At 43.8% G+C, this 18,794-nt stretch overlaps 1 pseudogene; it reads left to right on the forward strand.

Annotated features, from left to right (window-relative positions):
• LOC127426791 (uncharacterized) overlaps nt 1-16,084 on the forward strand; it is a 40,285-nt pseudogene extending 24,201 nt beyond the window's left edge.
• Nucleotides 16,085-18,794: the final 2,710 nt, after the last annotated feature.

Raw genomic sequence — 18,794 nt, forward strand, 5'->3', positions numbered from 1 at the left:
GTTTCTGTTCGCATGACAGGTCTTGTTAATTTTTCTAAATTCAGCTAATTGTTAGCACTTGCCATTTTGGTCATATTCATTTATGTACATCAGCAACCATTCTATGCATGTTGTAGATTTTACACAGTGAAAATAGCTTGTATTTGACCAAAATTCCATTATTGTCACCTAGCTAAGTATTAAAATATGCTAAAAACATGCTAACAACACCATGCTAAGTGCTAAAACATTCTATCTATCTGTCTGTCTGTCTGTCTATCTTGTTCGGAACTGTATCCGAACAAGATGTCCAGGACCTCTGGCAGAAAAAGAGCCTCACAACATTAAAGATCCACCATTATGTTTAACCGTGGGCATGAGGTACTTTTCCAAATGGCTACCTCTCTGTCTATGCCAAACCCATCTCTGGTGTTTGCTGCCAGAAAGCTCTATTTTTGTTTCATCTGACCAAAGAACCCAGTCCCATTTGAAGTTCCAGTAGTGTCTGGCAAACTGAAGATGCTTTAGTTTGTTGCTTTGTAGCCAGTTGGTTGTAAAGAAACAACACAGGATACAAAAATATATTTTGGGGCTTTATTTTGAATGCTGTTTATAAAAAAAAAAATAAAAATACAAAAAGCAGTCGATGGGCTGTATACAAAAAAAAAAAAAAAAAAAGAATAAAGAAAATACAAAAATGAAATGTGAAAAATGAAATACGGTTATGAAATACGGTAGAGGCTAATGTCAAAGGAAATACAAACGGCATTAGCTTTACCATATACTTCAACATATACTTAATACATGCGTATATCATTCATAGCATTTTATGCATAAAAGTACTTGCTTAAATCACTCAAAGCATCTTGTGCATTTAACACATGCTTGAACTCTCACAGTATTTTATGCATTTAACACATGCTTAAATCACTCAAAGCATTTTATACATTTCTAACTAGGCTTTAAGGACATGTATAACAATTTAAACAATACAATTCTCATTATACATGTTCACTTAATTGGAAAACACTCCGAGCTATAAATCATTAAATAAGATATGATCAATTCTAAATGTACATACCCAGTCCATGCATGTGCACCAAAACGTGGTCAAACTCTACACATGCAATTCATATGCATCCTTCAAAATTGTCCATAACAAACACAAAATATTAACATATGACCTTGTGAACACATTTTTAATGTAATTTAACAACATTGTGTGTTTATCAACTGATGAACAAAACCGGGAGCTCTCCTGCACAATGTCTCTAACCAGCACACATGTGCATTACCAGGAGTTAGGAAAGTCCAGTGTTGCAAAACTCCGGTCTTAAAGAGGCCACGTCCAATTTATGACCAGAATTAAATTACATGAAATTTCTCCACTTGGCTACAGTTGGATGAGAGCAGAGGCTTTTTTCTTGAAACCCTTTCAAACAACTTGTGGTGCAACATGATCACACATGAAGTCGGCATGATGTTTCAGATAGTTTCAGTACCCTAGGATCAGGAACTGTATGCTGATGCACTGACATGCAGCATTCTTATCAGACATGTTTGCAGTGGTTTCACAGTGTTTACATTTCCAACTGGCGCGATTGACAGCCAGTTGCATCAGCTACATGGGAGACTAAGGTTCAAAGCCAGGCAGTAACCATGTTTGAATAATCAATGACAAGCATGATTTGGAGGTTTCATTCTTCCCTCTTACATAACTTTTTTACTCCACTAATGGTTAAGGTAAAGTTTATGTTTGGGTTGGGGGATAAAATCTATAAATATTTGCTTTTCTCTTCATTTTATAACATCCTGTAAAGCTGAAAACAACTTGCTTCACTACTAACTTTTGGTGACCTCTCCTGGACATAAATGGAGCTTACACGTGCCCTACAACACCGCTTTGGCTGCTGGGAGCAGTGTTTAGAAATTTCGGTCAACGTATACCGATTTTTGATGAAAGAAAAGTCGGTCAACTCTTTCTGATTTCACTGTGAGATCAGGCTGTTTGGTGATGTAGGTGATGTCTGATTGTAGTTTTGGAGACTTTCTGACCCCGAGACCCAGCTCATTTCTGCAATTCTCCAGCTGTGAATCTTGAAGATTAGTTGGCCACTCGAACCAACCTTCTCACCCTGCGTGACGACAATATAAACACACATCCTCTTCCAAGCCAATTCTTGACATCTCCAGTTGATTGGAACTTTATTATTGCTCTGATGGTGGAAATGGGCAGTATCAGTGCTTTAGCTATTTTCTTATAGCCATTTCCCATTTTGTGAAGCTCAACAACATTTTGCTGCACATCATAACTATACTCTTTGGGCTTACCCATTGTGATGGATGACTAAGGGAATTTGGCCTGTGTGTTACCTCATATTTATACTCCTTTGAAACAGGAAGTCATGGCTGAACAATTTCATGTTCCTAGTCACCCAGGTGCACTAAATTTTTTTTATATGAATGGGAATATACTACAGATATATTTTACTCATTAGAATTTCAAGTGGTGCCAATAATTGTAGCAAACATGTTTTGGAGATTTTACTCATAAAACTATTTTACTACAATGAAAAGTTAGATTTGTGTAAACAGTAAAGTTTTTCTTTCACAGCCTGATTTTCTCATAAATACCAAGGGTGCCGATATTTGTGGAGGGCACTGTATGTGGATTTTTATTTGATTTGTTTGATGTTGGGCCTCATGTATTCAGATAGAAGACAAAGGCAGGCCTAACAGTCATAAAAAACATTCCTCAAGCCCCCTCCTTCTAAGTCGTAAATCTTACTGATAAAAATCGTGCCAAAATCAAACAAAGGGAGTCCAAAACAGACTACAAATCCATGAAGCCTTGCTCACTAAAGGATTGAGCACTCAACTCCTATTGGATGAGGCACACAACAGAACGTCCCTCAAACATGACATCATCAGGACTTCAAATAATTCTGAAATGCTTCCAAAGTGGCTTCCAGCGACTTAGTTCACCGAATACGGACGTAGCTTTTTGCTGCTCTCCGGTGCAACCTCGTGGCATAAGGAAATAATGTCCGACTTGAAACTGTAGCCATACAATCTCCATCTCGCTGGACGAGCTAAGATTACTCTGTGTTCAACCGAACACTCTAACGGATCCGAAGGAGACCACCGAGCAATTCGCATCTTCATCCGTTGGCCTACAGAAGTGAAGAGATTAAAGATTTCTCTTCCATATTCAATCAAGTCGACATTTCTGAGTTCTCCGCCAGCCCGCTGAGAATCAACAGCCGTACCGCCTGCCGACAGCGCGTGGAAATGGCCTCTCGTCATCACACGAGCCTCAAGAAACCGGGTCAAAGTTAAAGGACGGAGGAAAACACATTCTACCTGTGTCCTCATGCGATTCAAGTAAGAGGTTACGTCTGGGCAGAGATAGAATATTATAGCGTGTTATTCTTGTGTTTCAAGGTTTTTGCTTGTACAGTTTACGGACCGCCATGTCCGCTCATTATTAATACTCAGGGTATTAATTACCACGAATTTGTTTTGCTGTATTGTGGTCCAACCAAATTGGACTGTTGTGCATTTTCGCCATCGCGGGTGAGACAGCAACTGAGTTCATCCATTAAAGAGTCAAATAACAAGGGACTTTTACGAGCCCCGCTCGTAAAACCGCGTCTCTGAGTGATGAACACAGCTGCTTTATCTCCAGCTATCGCGAAATCAGCTTTCGGGCTGTCACTTAATCATCTCTCTCTCTCTCTCTCTCTCTCTCTCTCTCTCTCTCTCTCTCTCTCTCACTAACCACACTGACACACACACACACACATACACACTGTCACACACACACACCTTATGTGTTATAGGATTATTTTTATTTCCATATCTAATCATATCACTGTTTAGTTTGTAGTTGTAAGTCGGAAGTTTATTGACTGCATTGTATTAATTATTAATTGATATTACTGCATAAATAAACTTTGTTTATATTACAAAGAGAAGTGTTTTGGTTTGTTTTGCATACGCCTGTGTCATGCTGACGGGATGTCAGTGCTCGGATTCAAACCTTCATTCATTGTTTTTTTTTCCCGAAAATCGATATTCTTCGGATGTCAATTTTCCTAAGAAAACAATCTAATATTGAGACTGTTGTACTATCTGGTTATTAGTCCCTGATTCCAGGGTGGTGCCCCGTCAATTTTAATCCTTATTAATATTCTATTGATTTTTGATAATTGATAATTATCTTTGATTGAATTTGAATGATCAATAAGCTAGTGTTAATTTTAATTAATGTTTCATCGACGTTAACAATTAACGATTATCTTTGATAACTGTTGATTTAAAGGATTAAAAAAAGCTAACATTGATTCTCATCAATGTTCTATTGATTTTAATAATTAATAATTATCTTTGATAATTATTAATTATTGCTAATAACCAAACTTGCTCCTAAACGTAGCACACTACATTTACTGGAGTCCCATATGAGGTTTTAATGAGTTAGATCCAATTAATTAATTTAAATATTGATTAATAACTACAGAAATAATTATTAATTATTTCTGATAGTAACACTGATCTAAACAACCAGTAAAGCCCTACACTGACAAATTGCATAATGTAACTAAGCATATTTTAAGCAGTTACAGTATAATTGTTTATCATGAAACTCCTGCTTTTTGAGTAGGCATACTCTACATGGCCTTGAATGGAAATAATGCACTTTAACAGTACTTTTACTAACAACTCTTTTCTCCATGACAGTTTCTTTCAAAAGCATCAGCAATGATCCATGTTACAACTATGAGTCTCTGGACCGTCCCTGGAGAGCCACAAATGAAAGTGGATTGTGGATATGTGATGGATCTTTCTCTTGGAATGGCTGGTATCGTCTTTTCTACAATGGAATGAACATCCAGATGTCAGAGAACTGTGTTAGTTCAACATATGGCTGTAACACAGACTTCAGTCTGTGGCTAAATGGTCCTCACCCTCAGATAGAGGATGGAGTGGTGACCAGGGAGGTCTGTGGTTCATCTTGGTGGAATGGCTGCTGTAATTACATGTCAGAACCAATCAGAGTGAAAGCCTGTCCAGGCAATTACTATGTTTATGAACTTGTGAATCAACAATACTGGTGTACAGGATACTGCACAGGTACAGTGCCTTTCACCCACATCTCCCCAATTAAAGTTTATAAGCTTTGTATAAATATTTTAGTCATGTATTAAAATTCTTTCTTTTTCAAGATATCAGTACTATATCGCAGACTTTTGCCTCCACACGTCCATCTTTGATTACTGGATCTAGCGTGACCTTGGGTAGGTTACCATAAAACAGTTATTCAAATCTATAAGCAATAAATACATACTCTACATACATGAAACAATACATTGGGGAATTTCACTGTGTCTTTTGCAATTAAGTTCCAGAATTCTTACTGCTATTATTGAAGAAAAATTATATGTTATCTATAGACAAACTTTTAGCCGCACTATTACTCAGTCATTGTTTGAATTTACAGTATGAAGGTTCGTATAGTTTTGGTTCCCTAACTGTCACTCACTCGACGTTGTGTTGATGTAGTGACACTAGGGGTCACTCTTGGGAGCCCCGAACACCTCTGCTTTTTTCAAAAAAGGCCAATGAGAATTGGCGAGTGGAATTTGCATGCCACTCCCCCGGACATACGGGTATAAAGGGAGCTGGTATGCAACCGCTCATTCAGATTTTCTCTTCGGAGCCGAGCGGATGTATTCACTGCTCTGAATACATTCAACTCAGTTCGCATTACCGTTCACATATACTGCTGGATTTTATGGCACATTTCAGCGGCTTCTCCCCCTCTTCACCCGTGGAGTGCAGAGAATGCCTCTGGGCTCTTCGGCAGAGCAAAATATACTCTAAAAGAGTATACTAAAAGAGTATATATTCTAAAAGAGTGTATTTCTCCTAAAAGAGCGGCACACACGGAAATGTCTTTTTAAAGATGTGTCTTTTTAAAGATGCCTTTCCTTCTGTGTGTTATTCCTGGTTGCGGTCGTTATCTCTCCCCTTCTGACGGCCAAGATCGTTGTCTTTCGTGTCTGGGTGCTGCCCACGCGGAGACTTCGTTCGTGGATGCGTCTTGTTCTCATTGTGAGAATATGACCATGGCAACGTTGCGGTCGTGGCTTGCATTCGTAAGAAAGAAAGTCACCCCAGCAGCTCCCCACCTCGGTCCTTCTACCTACGGGTATGAGGCCATGTCGGTTAGCACTGGGGGCGATTTGGGGACTCCAATGGGACCACCTCCGCCGGATAAATCCCCACGGACCTCCCATTCCCCAGCATGCTCGCTTGCCCCGGTTGGGCTCTCGGATGAGAACACCGGCTCGTCTTGTGGCGAGTTCGACCTCTTATTCAGAGCCCGGGAAGACAATGAGTTATCGAGCACAGCATTGGGGAGCAGGCTTGTCCAGTCTGAAGTGGACGCCTCGTCTGGGCTCCCTCCTTCGGGTGCGTTCGCCCAGTCTCAGGCCGACGTGGAAATGACAGACATGCTTTCCCGGGCAGCCGTGAGAGTCGGACTAGAGTGGAACCCTCCACTCTCCCCTGAACCCTCACGGCTCGATGATTGGTTCCTGGGCCCACAGTGGCGCTCACAGCCGCACCCCGCTTCAGTTCCTTTCTTCCCGGAAGTGCATGAGGAGCTGACAAGATCGTGGGAGGCACCTTTTACTGTCCAGTCCCGATCTTTCAGCTCCCCGCTCTCACTACCCTCGATGGTGGAGCGGCCAGGGGGTATTCGGTGATCCCACAGGTGGATAAGGCGAAGCTCCCATCCAGGGCCTGTAGGTTTACGTCATCCCTGATGACTAAGGCCTACTGTGCCACTGGACAAGCCACCTCCACCCTGCATGCCATGGCTCTCCTGCAAGTACACCAAGCCAAGGCGCTAAAAGAGCTGCACGAGGGTAGCTCTGACCCGGGATTGATGCAGGAACTGCGTTCGGCAACCAACCTCGCCCTCCGGGCGACGAAGGTCACAGCGCAGTCTCTCGGGCAGGCGATGTCCACCCTGGTGGTCCAGGAGCGCCACCTCTGGCTCAACCTGGTTGAGATGAGAGAGGCCGACAAGGCACGGTTCCTTGACGCCCCCATTTCCCAGGTTGGCCTATTCGGTGACACCGTCGAGGACTTTGCACAGCAGTTCTCAGCGGTAAAGAAGTAGACGGAGGCTATTCAGCACATCCTGCCCCAGTTTGGCTCAAAACCCCACACCCCGTCTGCTCGTCGCCAAGGGCGTCCTCCTACTGCAACAACACCGGCTCCACCGCAGCCTGCCCCAGTGGCCCGGCCCCGGTCTGGAGACAACCGCAGGAAGCAGACACCGCCCGTCTCACGGCCAGCCGCCAAGAACACGAGAAAGGCTTCAAAGTGCCCCTGAGACGGGTGACCCAGTGACAAGGAGACCCGCTGCGCTGGAGCTGGTAAGCAGACCACTCCATCACCCGGTGGAGGGCCGGGAGGAGAATCTTTTGTTTCCTTTTCATTTAATTTTGCCGCATGCCCAAGTGGCTGAGGTACCCAAAAGTTGAACAAAAGAACTCCCATGCTTCGATGTCCCTGAACTCAGCACGGCCATGGCACGATGTGGCACCTCAGGCTCCGTCCTGCCGCGAGGCCCCACCCGCTGGTACGTCCGACATGATTGTCCCCTTAGTCCCCCTCGCCCGGAGTGGCTTCCGCTTTCCAACCCGTCGTGATGGCTGACCCAGACTGTCCGACTTGGCTACGTGATTCAGTTCGCCAGGTGCCTGCCCAGGTTCAGCGGCGTCCGCTTCACCTCGGTGAAGGGCGAGAACGCTGCTACCTTGTGTGTGGAAATCGCTACCCTTCTACAGAAGGGTGCGATAGAGCATGTCCCTCTGTCTGAGATGAAGAAGGGGTTTTACAGCCCCTACTTCATCGTACCAAAGAAAGGTGGTGGGTTGTGGCCAATATTGGACCTACGAGTACTGAACCGGGCCTTGCACAGACTCTCATTCAAGATGCTGATGCAAAAACACATCTTAGCGAGTGTCCGGCATCAAGATTAGTTCGCGGCGGTAGACCTGAAGGACGAGTACATCCACGTCTCGATCTTACCTCGACACAGACCCTTTCTAAGGTTTGCTTTTGAGGGCCAGGTGTACCAGTACAAGGTCCTCCCCTTCAGCCTGTCCCTGTCTCCTCGCATCTTCACAGAGGTCGCAGAGGCAGCCCTTGCCCCGCTAAGGGAAGTGGGCATCCGCATCCTCAACTATCTCGATGACTGGCTGATCCTAGCTCACTCGCGGGACTTGTTGTGTGCACACAGGGACCTGGTGCTCACGCACCTTAGCCGGCTGGGGCTTCGGATCAACTGGGAAAAGAGCAAGCTCTCCCCGGTTCAGAGCATCTCTTTTCTCGGCTTGGAGTTGGACTCATTCTCGATGACAGAGCGCCTCACGAACGAGCGCGCACAGTCGGTGCTGAACTGTCTGAAGGTGTTCGGACAGAAGACAGCGGTTCCACTGAAACTTGGTGGCCACACCGCTGGGGTTGATGCATTTGAGACTGCTTCAGCACTGGCTCCAGACTCGAGTCCCGAGATGGGCATGGTGCCACGGGACACATCGCGTGGTCGTCATGCCGATCTTTCGCTGCCTCTTCAGCCCTTGGACCGACCTCACATTTCTACGGGGAGGGGTTCCCTTAGAGCAGGTCTCCAGGCGTGTTGTGGTTACAATGGATGCCTCCAAGATGGGCTGGGGTGCCGTATGCAATGGGCACGCAGCCGCTGGCTCCTGGATGGGCCTGTGGCTACATTGGCACATCAATTGCCTCGAGTTGTTGGCAGTACTGCTCGCCCTGCGGAGGCTTCGGCCATCGATCCAGGATGAGCATGTGTTAGTACGGACAGACAACATGGCAACGGTCGCATACATCAACCGCCAAGGCAGCTTATGCTCCCGTTGTATGTCACAACTCGCCCGCCGTCTCCTCCTCTGGAGTCAGCAGCACCTCAAGTCACTGCGAGCCACTCACATCCCGGGTGACCTCAACACCGCAGCAGAAGCACTGTCACGGCAGGTTACCCTGAGGGGAGAGTGGAGACTCCACCCTCAGGTGGTCCAGCTGATTTGGAGTCGATTCGGGCAGACACAGGTGGACCTGTTTGCCTCCCGGGAATCCTCCCATTGCCCGCTCTGGTACGCCCTGACCAAGGCACCCCTCGGTAAAGATGTGTTGGCACACAGCTGGCCTCCAGGACTATGCAAATATGCATTTCCCCCAGTGAGCCTACTTGCACAGACCATGTGCAAGGTCAAGGAGGATGAGGAGCAGGTCATCCTGGTAGCACCCTACTGCCCCACCCAGATGTGGTTCTTGGACCTCACACTCCTAGCAACAGCCCCCCCCCCCAGTGAATTCCCCTGAGGAAGGACCTTCTTTCTCAGGGACAGGGCACCATCTGGCACCCGCGACCAGACCTCTGTAATCTCCATGTCTAGCCCCTGGACGGTACACGGAAGACTTAAATGGCCTACCACCGCTATAGCGGCTCACCATGACACAGTGGACGGTAAGTCCTTAGGGAAGCACGACCTGATCATCAGGTTCCTGAGAGGCACTAGGAGGTTGAATCCCTCCAGACCGCATCTCATTCCCTCGTAGGATCTCTCGTAGGAGTCCTTCGGGGACTACGGGAGCTCCCTTCGAGCCATTGCAGTCAGCCGAGCTTAAGGCACTGTCTTTGAAGACTGCCCTCCTGACTGCACTCACTTCCATCAAAAAGGTAGGGGACCTGCAAGCGTTCTCTGTCAGTGAATCGTGCCTAGAGTTCGGTCCCGGTTACTCTCACGTGATCCTGAGACCCCGACCGGGCTATGTGCCCAAGGTTCCCACGACCCCATTTAGGGATCAGGTGGTGAACCTGCAAGGACTACCCCAGGAGGAGGCAGACCCAGCCTTGGCGTTGCTGTGTCCGGTGCATGCTTTACACATCTATTTGGATTACACGCAGGGCTTTAGAAACACTGAGCAGCTCTTTGTCTGCTTTGGTGGACAGTGGAAAGGAAGTGCTGTCTCCAAGCAGAGGAGGCATATCACGCTCAGGACTTGCCGCCTCCCGCAGGGCTACAGGCCCACTCTACCAGGAGTGTGGCGGCCTCCTGGGCCCTGACCAATGGCGCCTCTCTAACAGACATTTGCAGAGCAGCGGGCTGGGCAACACCCAACACCTTTGCGTGGTTCTACAATCTCCAGGTTGAGCTGGTTTCATCCCGTGTCAGGTACGAACAGGTAAGTTCTGGGACACCTGGCAGGGTGTACTGCTTGCGCAGAGTACCTTTCCCTCCCTTGAGGTGAAGACGTGCGCTGTTGACTCCCAGTAGTGTTCATAAAGTAGTGATCCCTGGATGACTTCCTCCTAGCCCTGTGGCAGACAAGTTTGCAGAGAAACTCGCTGCCGGCCCAGTACATGTGCTATCTAAAAGCTCTGTACTGGGGTAGGTTCTCCGCATGTGTTTGTTCCCCATAGCTGTCCCCATGTGATGTATATCTTCCAGTTGTTGGTAAACTGCATCTTCCTTGGGCAGAGACCCCTCTGCCCCAGTCACCATGTTTGTAGAAACTCCTCCCCCGTTGGGTAGGACCTACCATGGGACTTCTCCACATGACATTCTTCCGACAAGAATCGGTAAGACCATATGATGTAATTCCACTCAAAATATGCCCCCCCCCCCAGGTGGGGTGTGGTCTCCGCAGTGTCTTCCCCTTGGGAGTGACACCCCCCCAACATAGACACTTATGGCCCCCAGTTAGTTAACAAATTCCTCTCTTTTTTTGGGGAGAAAAAAGAGGAAAAGAGGCCACGACTGGGCTAAGCCTGTCCCTATTTTTTTTTTGGGCAGTCGACTTGTTCCCGAAGGACTGTTCAGCGCTCATAAGAGCGTTGGGGGAGGTTACGTGATGGCCTGGTGCGCTGGCTGCATGGCACACAGCAGTCTGCCCGTCTCGCACTGCCAGTTCACGTAATACAGTTCAGCCTATTGTGGCATTTCGTATAGGGACCCCTAGTGTCACTACATCGACACAACATGGAGTGAGTGACAGATAGGGAATGTCCTGGTTACTTTCGTAACCTCCGTTCCCTGATGGAGGGAATGAGATGTTGTGTCCCTCTTGCCACAACGCTGAACTACCCGCTGAAATGGCCGGGACCTTGTCTCAGCTCCTCAGCACAAAACCTGAATGAGTGGTTGCATACCAGCTCCTTTTATACCCGTATGTTCGGGGGAGTGGCATGCAAATTCCACTCGCCAATTCTCATTGGCCTTTTTAAAAAAAGGCTCCCAAGAGTGACCCCTAGTGTCACTACATCGACACAACGTCTTGTGCCCTCCATCAGGGAACGGAGGTTACAAAAGTAATCAGGACGATTTTACAATTGTTTTTATTTTAATACTATTATCTTACTATTTATAAGTTTACTTTAGGTTTAGTTAAAATTATATTCAGCAATGATTTTTAAGTCAAGGTCAATCTGCTATACAATCCAAACTTCAAAGTGAGCTGCACAATAAAAGTGCTCTAAACTGCAAGCAATCTGCAATGGATCATGTTTAGAAGAGAATCTTCGAACTGTAAATGTCTCACAGGAGTCACATTTGCTGCAACTAGGGTTAGTGTTAGATTTTCGGTGTAGGGTTTCTTTGGGACTCTAAATAAACATGATAAACACAGTGTATATATTCGTATGAGACTCTTGCAAGGTTCCAGAAATTCCAGATGGAGGGTTCTATTCTAGACACAATCCAAGCAATGCTCTGTTGCAATCTGCATGTACAGCACAATCACTGAATTAACCTGAATCATGTGTTATATATCGAAATCTGCAGGTGACACACAAATCTGCAGAGTCTACCACTATATGAATATAGATCAATAACTAGAAAAATCAACAATTTATTCATTTATTGATTAGTTTATTTTTACTTTATTTGTTTTACTATCACTGTTTTTAATTTAGTTTAGTTGAGCTTTTCACTGACTTTCCGTTAATTATTTTAGTTTATAAAAATGTTTTTTAAGCAATAGTTTTGGTCTTACTATACAACAATAGCCCTGCAATTAAATTGTATCCCTCGTTAACATTTCTTGAAACTTGTTGTTTTGGTCTCATCACAGTTGACCCATGCTATAACTACAACACTCTTGACAACCACTGGAGAGACACACACAATTATTGGTATATTTATGGATATGTATCTGGATATGACGACACTCGTGTAGAATGGAATGGCTGGTATCGACTCTTCATTAATGGGACGAGTGCTCAGATGCCTGAGTGGTATGTGACTTACATGTCATGTGGAGGTTATAGTTCTCTGTGGCTTGGTGGCTCTCACCCTCATATAGAAGATGGAGTTGTTACTCGTGAAGTCTACGGGTCGATTTACTACAACGAGTACAATACTTACAGATCCAACCCAATCCAAGTCAAAGCTTGTCCTGGAAATTATTATGTCTACAAACTTACCAGACCAAAACTATCAATCCCAGCCCCTGTATATTGTGCAGGTATTGTACATTCTTTCTGCTTTATATTTTTACACGTTTATCATAACTTGTATTGTAGACTTTTATATGACAACCAACTTTGCAAACCTGATAAAGATGTATCTATTATTAGAAATATTTAATCTGCAATATATTATGAAATTGTTACTTCTTTTTCATAATAGTTTCTTTCACCATGCCAATTGTGGACCCCTGCTACAACTACAACAGTCTGGATGAGCCTTGGAGAGCAACTGACAATCCTTACTATAGTAACTATTACTACTACTACATGTGTGATTATAATGTCAACTGGAATGGCTGGTACAGGCTTTTCTACAATGGTCAGAGTATCCAGATGCCAGAGTCATGCGTTAATTTCGGGATGTGTGGCACTTATTACTCACTGTGGCTCAATGACACTCACCCACAGCTGGAAGATGGAGTGGTCACCCGGCACGTCTGTGGATCTGATGGGAATAACTGCTGTGGTTACAGGTCTCATCCCATACAAGTCAAAGCTTGTCCCGGAAATTACTATGTTTATGAGTTTGTCAGGCCACTATCCTGTGCAGCCTATTGTGCAGGTAGATCACTTAATCGTATACACATTAGTCAGGTAGTCACTCAATTTTCTTTGAAAATGACTAACATAATTATTTTTTTCCTGATTCCAGATGTCACAAGTCTCAACAGCCCATCATATTCTACAACAACAAGCCCTACCATAGAATTCACTCCTGTGCCCATCACAACCACTGGTAAAGTATTGTCTTGCTTCATCTATGCATTTTCGCATGCATAATCTTTGACATGTTTCCATTAGATATTAATTGTTTACTTTTTCTGTTAATCCCTCTGTTAAACAAGTGAGTTGTAAATGCAATGCAAAATTAATTTATTCAGAAATTATGAGTAAAAATCTAGTTAGAAAGAATACAGCTTACAAAAGGAGTTTGCAATACAAATGAGAAGGTCAGTGTAACATAGCTTCACAGCAGAGGGTAAGGAGAACACAGGGAAGCAGGTTATCCAGTCTCAGGTAGGACTTTTAATCGGCCACTTCAATGCTTTACAACTTCACAAACTCATCAGCTTCACAGGTACGTAGTCACTTTAACACATCAGCTTCACAAACATAACAGATTAAACGTAACAGCTTCAGGAGCACCGTGGCCTTCCTTGTGCCAGACACTCTCTCTCTCTGCTGGTGGCATGGCTGCTTATATGTCGCTCTCCCCATGCTCACTGGAATTAGAGACAGGTGTTAAACATAATCTAGCTCAGGTGCAAGCGCCTTTACCGCTTTCTCTCTCCGGACGGACGCTTGACCACGCCCCCGCTGCCACAGTCAACAATTACAGAACTAACAGTGAATACACACATTTAATTGGAGAGAAAATGTAATATCGTTAAATGCATGCAAATGCAAATGCAAAAAACAAAAAACAAAAAAAAAAACAGAAACTAACATTTCAGAAACAAATAATAATAATTTGAGTGAACAACTTTAATAATTACAGCAGGTAGTCAGATTAAAGAGCTGAACTCAAGTTCACATATAGTGAAAACTATATGCCACAATATCCAAAAGATCAATTAAACTATGGTAAGGTCCATATAATCTTTGTGAAAATGAACCATTGAAACCAAGCTGAACAAACGAATTATCAAAGAAATCTCAAACAAATAATACTGTGCATTGAAGTGTGTTCCAGTTCAGAAGTTCTGTAGTCTCCTTTCCAAATGGTAACCGGTTAGAACAAAATAAAAGAATGGTTAATAACTTTCTTTTTATAATGACAGTACTATGCTAAGGGGTGGGTGATATATAATTTTCAGTGTTGCCAGATCTCACAAGTGAAATAAGCGACCTGGTCTGGAAGAAAAAGCCCAAAATAAGCCACTTTCCTCACCAAAATGAGCTAAAATAAGCAATATTTGTTATTCCTGTGAGGCGGATTAATTAGTATAGAAATTATAACAAGCATCCAGTGCAGTTACTGTAATTAACAGTTAAGAATAATTTTAATTATAGATCTGCTTCTCAGTCAAAACCCGGCAGTATCAAATCTGTATTATTGCTTCATATCTAACAATAATAGTGACTTGGAAACAACTGAGAAATGTACTTTTTAACTAATGTTTTCATTGTATCTGTATTAGCAGTGCATGTACAGTATATGTAGTAATTATACATAGTTGTTAAAAAGGTCTTCATTCAGAGAATGCGACATCCACAACAGGCAATTAGGTAAAGAAATGTGTGATGCAGCAGTTTCCTTCAGTATCAAAGCACATTTTATTTTTCGGGCAACATGAAGTGGTGTAGTTTAAAAAATTTACTGTGATAAACCCTTTTGCCTTCGGTTTCATTAAAAAATTATTGGAATGAAAATAACTGGTTATAACCAGTTACCAACATTTAAAAATAACGTTTTCACTCTGGAACAATTAAAAATCACTTTGTTCCCATTTTCGGATACGTTCTTTTTTGAACGAATTAAAAAACTGTGTTCGGGAATTTTCAGCACGCTTGTGTGTTGGTGGCACCATATTGGTCCTCTCACAAGTGGTTTTTGACTCTGGTTTCATGGGAGATTCCGTACAAAATAGACCTATTGTCACAGGTGCGGGGCAGACTTATGGAAGTTATGGGTTAGGATCTTTTGTATGATGGTTTATCCCCTGCTGTGTTTGATAACATTCTAAATGCTATACACGCTTAAGTGGCACATTTTATCCTCCTAGTGTTCGGCGCGAAGTGAGGACCCAGTTTACTGCCCTATAGGCTTAGTGCCGGATTTTTTTTTTTTTTTACAAGAGCATTTTGAGCATCTATGTGTTCGGCTCTATAGCAGCCGAACACGCACATGTAAATTGGGCATTGATCGGTACACATTCTCTTATCTCTCGCTTTATGTGCTGAGTGTGCAGGCTTGGACCTTTACACCCTGTCTGCATCCCAGAGAGAAAAAAAACAACTTTTTTGGTCACTAAGCAGAGGCTGTCTCGTTGGCTTATCAGTGCATTTTCGGGTGCTTATGAGGCGCGCATTTTGCCTTCAACTTTAGACATTCAGGCCCATTCTACAAGAAGTGTGGCATCCTCACTGGCTTTGGCTAGACGTGTGTCCTTGGAGGACATTTGTATGGTGGTAGGTTGGCCCCCTCCATGTACTTTTGTCAGATTTTATAATATAGATTAGGGTTTGACTGCTGCTTCCCAGGTTCTCTCCATCGAAATGGGGGTGAATTTATAGTTTTATATACTTAAGTCTGTTTGTGCGCCGCTATATGCCTGCCACATGGAAACCATTGTTAGCTACTGTTCGCATGGCGTTTTGGTATATTGTTCCTCATGCAACAATTACAATACAACAATCATTGACGCAGCGCTGAGTGATATATGAAAGGGAACATTTCGGTTACCTATGTAACCCTGGTTTCCTGAGTAGGAACGATAATGTGTAGCTGGCCATACTCACTAATTGTTGCACAGGTTCGGGCCTCTTGCAGAAAATATGAGTGATGATGCTTCTAAGAAGCCCATGATGTAGCTTCTTAGGGGAGTCACTTAAGTACCATCAGCCAAAAAACTGGTGTGATTGTGTAAGGGGTTCAGACCATGTGACCACTTATGTGGTCCCCCATAGTGTCAGTGACACAGCGTCTCATACTTAGTCAGGGAACCAGGGTTACATACGTAACCAAAATGTTTTTTCAACTTAGTTTCACTTAAGAGTCTTCTTGGAACTTGGCAGGGAGTTTAGAGTTCTAAAAGTTAGAATTTATTTGCATAGTACATCAAACTGTTTTATTTCAAAGGAGCACATTTTTTTATTTTTTATTATATGACCCTTTTCATGAGCACTCTAGACATGCACTGTCAAATCTGTAAAACTGGTTCTCTTGCAGACCACCACCACATCCAAATCAGTAATTACAAATAAGTGGCAAAGTATGTGTTGAAATATTCCTATTGAAGTCAAACTGCTTGTAATCTTAAATTGCACTCAAGTGCAACAAGACTTAATATTGGCTGTTTTTATCCCTTTATTGCCTGTTTATACCAATTTTGATTAAATAGATACACTATATTGCCAAAAGTATTCGCTCACCCATCCAAATAATTGAATTCAGGTGTTCCAATCACTTCCATGGCCACAGGTGTATAAAATGAAGCACCTAGGCATGCAGACTGCTTCTACAAACATTTGTGAAAGAATGGGCCGCTCTCAGGAGCTCAGTGAATTCCAGCGTGGTACTGTGAAAGGATGCCACCTGTGCAACAAGTCCAGTCGTGAAATTTCCTCGCTACTAAATATTCCACAGTCAAATGTCAGTGGTATTATAACAAAGTGGAAGCGATTGGGAATGACAGCAACTCGTAACCACGTAAAATGACAGAGCGGGGTCAGCAGATGCTGAGGCGCATAGTGCGCAGAGGTCGCCAACTTTCTGCAGAGTCAATCGCTACAGACCTCCAAAGTTCATGTGGCCTTCAGATTAGCTCAAGAACAGTGCGTAGAGAGCTTCATGGAATGGGTTTCCATGGCCGAGCAGCTGCATCCAAGCCATACATCACCAAGTGCAATGCAAAGCGTCGGATGCAGTGGTGTAAAGCACGCCGCCACTGGACTCTAGAGCAGTGGAGACGCGTTCTCTGGAGTGATGAATCACACTTCTCCATCTGGCAATCTGATGGACGAGTCTGGGTTTAGCGGTTGCCAGGAGAACGGTACTTGTCTAACTGCATTGTGCCAACTGTGAAGTTTGGTGGTGGGGGGATTATGGTGTGGGGTTGTTTTTCAGGAGCTGGGCTTGGCCCCTTAGTTCCAGTGAAAGGAACTCTGAATGCTTCAGCATACCAAGAGATTTTGGACAATTCCATGCTCCCAACTTTGTGGGAACAGTTTGGGGATGGCCCCTTCCTGTTCCAACATGACTGCGCACCAGTGCACAAAGCAAGGTCCATAAAGACATGGATGAGCGAGTTTGGTGTGGAAGAACTTGACTGGCCTGCACAGAGTCCTGACCTCAACCCGATAGAGCACCTTTGGGATGAATTAGAGCAAAGACTGCGAGCCAGGTCTTCTCGTCCAACATCAGTGTCTGACCTCACAAATGCGCTTCTGGAAGAATGGTCAAAAATTCCCATAAACACACTCCTAAACCTTGTGGAAAGCCTTCCCAGAAGAGTTGAAGCTGTTATAGCTGCAAAGGGTGGGCCGACATCATATTAAACCCTATGGATTAAGAATGGGATGTCACTTAAGTTCATATGCGTCTAAAGGCAGATGAGTGAATACTTTTGGCAATATAGTGTATTTGATGCCACACCAAATCAGTTATAAAAAATAGGATAATAAGATACTATTTATGAAATCAGTAATATGATTTTTTTCTAATGTTACCATAACAGAGGTTCTCCCTGTTGACCCCTGCTTAAACTACAATGTGCTGGATGATCCTTGGAGATCCACCAACAATCAATATACCTCTCAAATAATGTGTGACCATGGGGTCAGCTGGAGTGGTTGGTACCGTCTCTTCATTGAGGGTCAGAGCGTTCAGATGCCAGACACATGTGTTGATCAGTTTAGCTGTGGCACTCATGCCCCACTGTGGCTAAACGGTCAACACCCAAGAGTTGAGGATGGAGAGGTCACCCGAGATGTGTGTGGTCACTGGAACAATGACTGCTGCTCTTTCCAATCCAATCCCATTAAAGTCAAAGCCTGCCCAGGAAATTATTATGTCTATGAGCTTGTGACACCAACTACCTGTAGTTTGGCTTACTGTGCAGGTAAATACTGTATATTTACATGTGCCCTTTAATGATTTGTAAGTTATAATTGTTTCTTTGGTGATTAATAATCATCTTTTTTTTCTTTTTTCAGATGCTAGGAACATTACACAGACTACTACCATACCAGAGACAACCATAGAAACTACAACCATGGAAATTACAACTGGTAATGTAATGTGTGCTCAGTTGGGTTACAGTGTGAAGGAGTATTGTTTTGCATGAGCAGATCAGATGTGTGTTTGTAACTGTATTTAATGAACTAGTGTGTGAAATATGCAGTTTCAGAACTATTTCCTTTGCAGTCCACCATGTCTAACCACATGTGATTTAGATCATGAATACACACCTCACATGAATTTATTTAGATAACATAAGATATTGCTGTTAAAGTACACTACAAATGATCTTTCAATTAATTTTCCATTAGGACAAAATACCATCATCGAGCAAGTACATAA

Source organism: Myxocyprinus asiaticus, chromosome 36, assembly GCF_019703515.2.
Source record: "Myxocyprinus asiaticus isolate MX2 ecotype Aquarium Trade chromosome 36, UBuf_Myxa_2, whole genome shotgun sequence".
NCBI lineage: Eukaryota > Metazoa > Chordata > Actinopteri > Cypriniformes > Catostomidae > Myxocyprinus > Myxocyprinus asiaticus.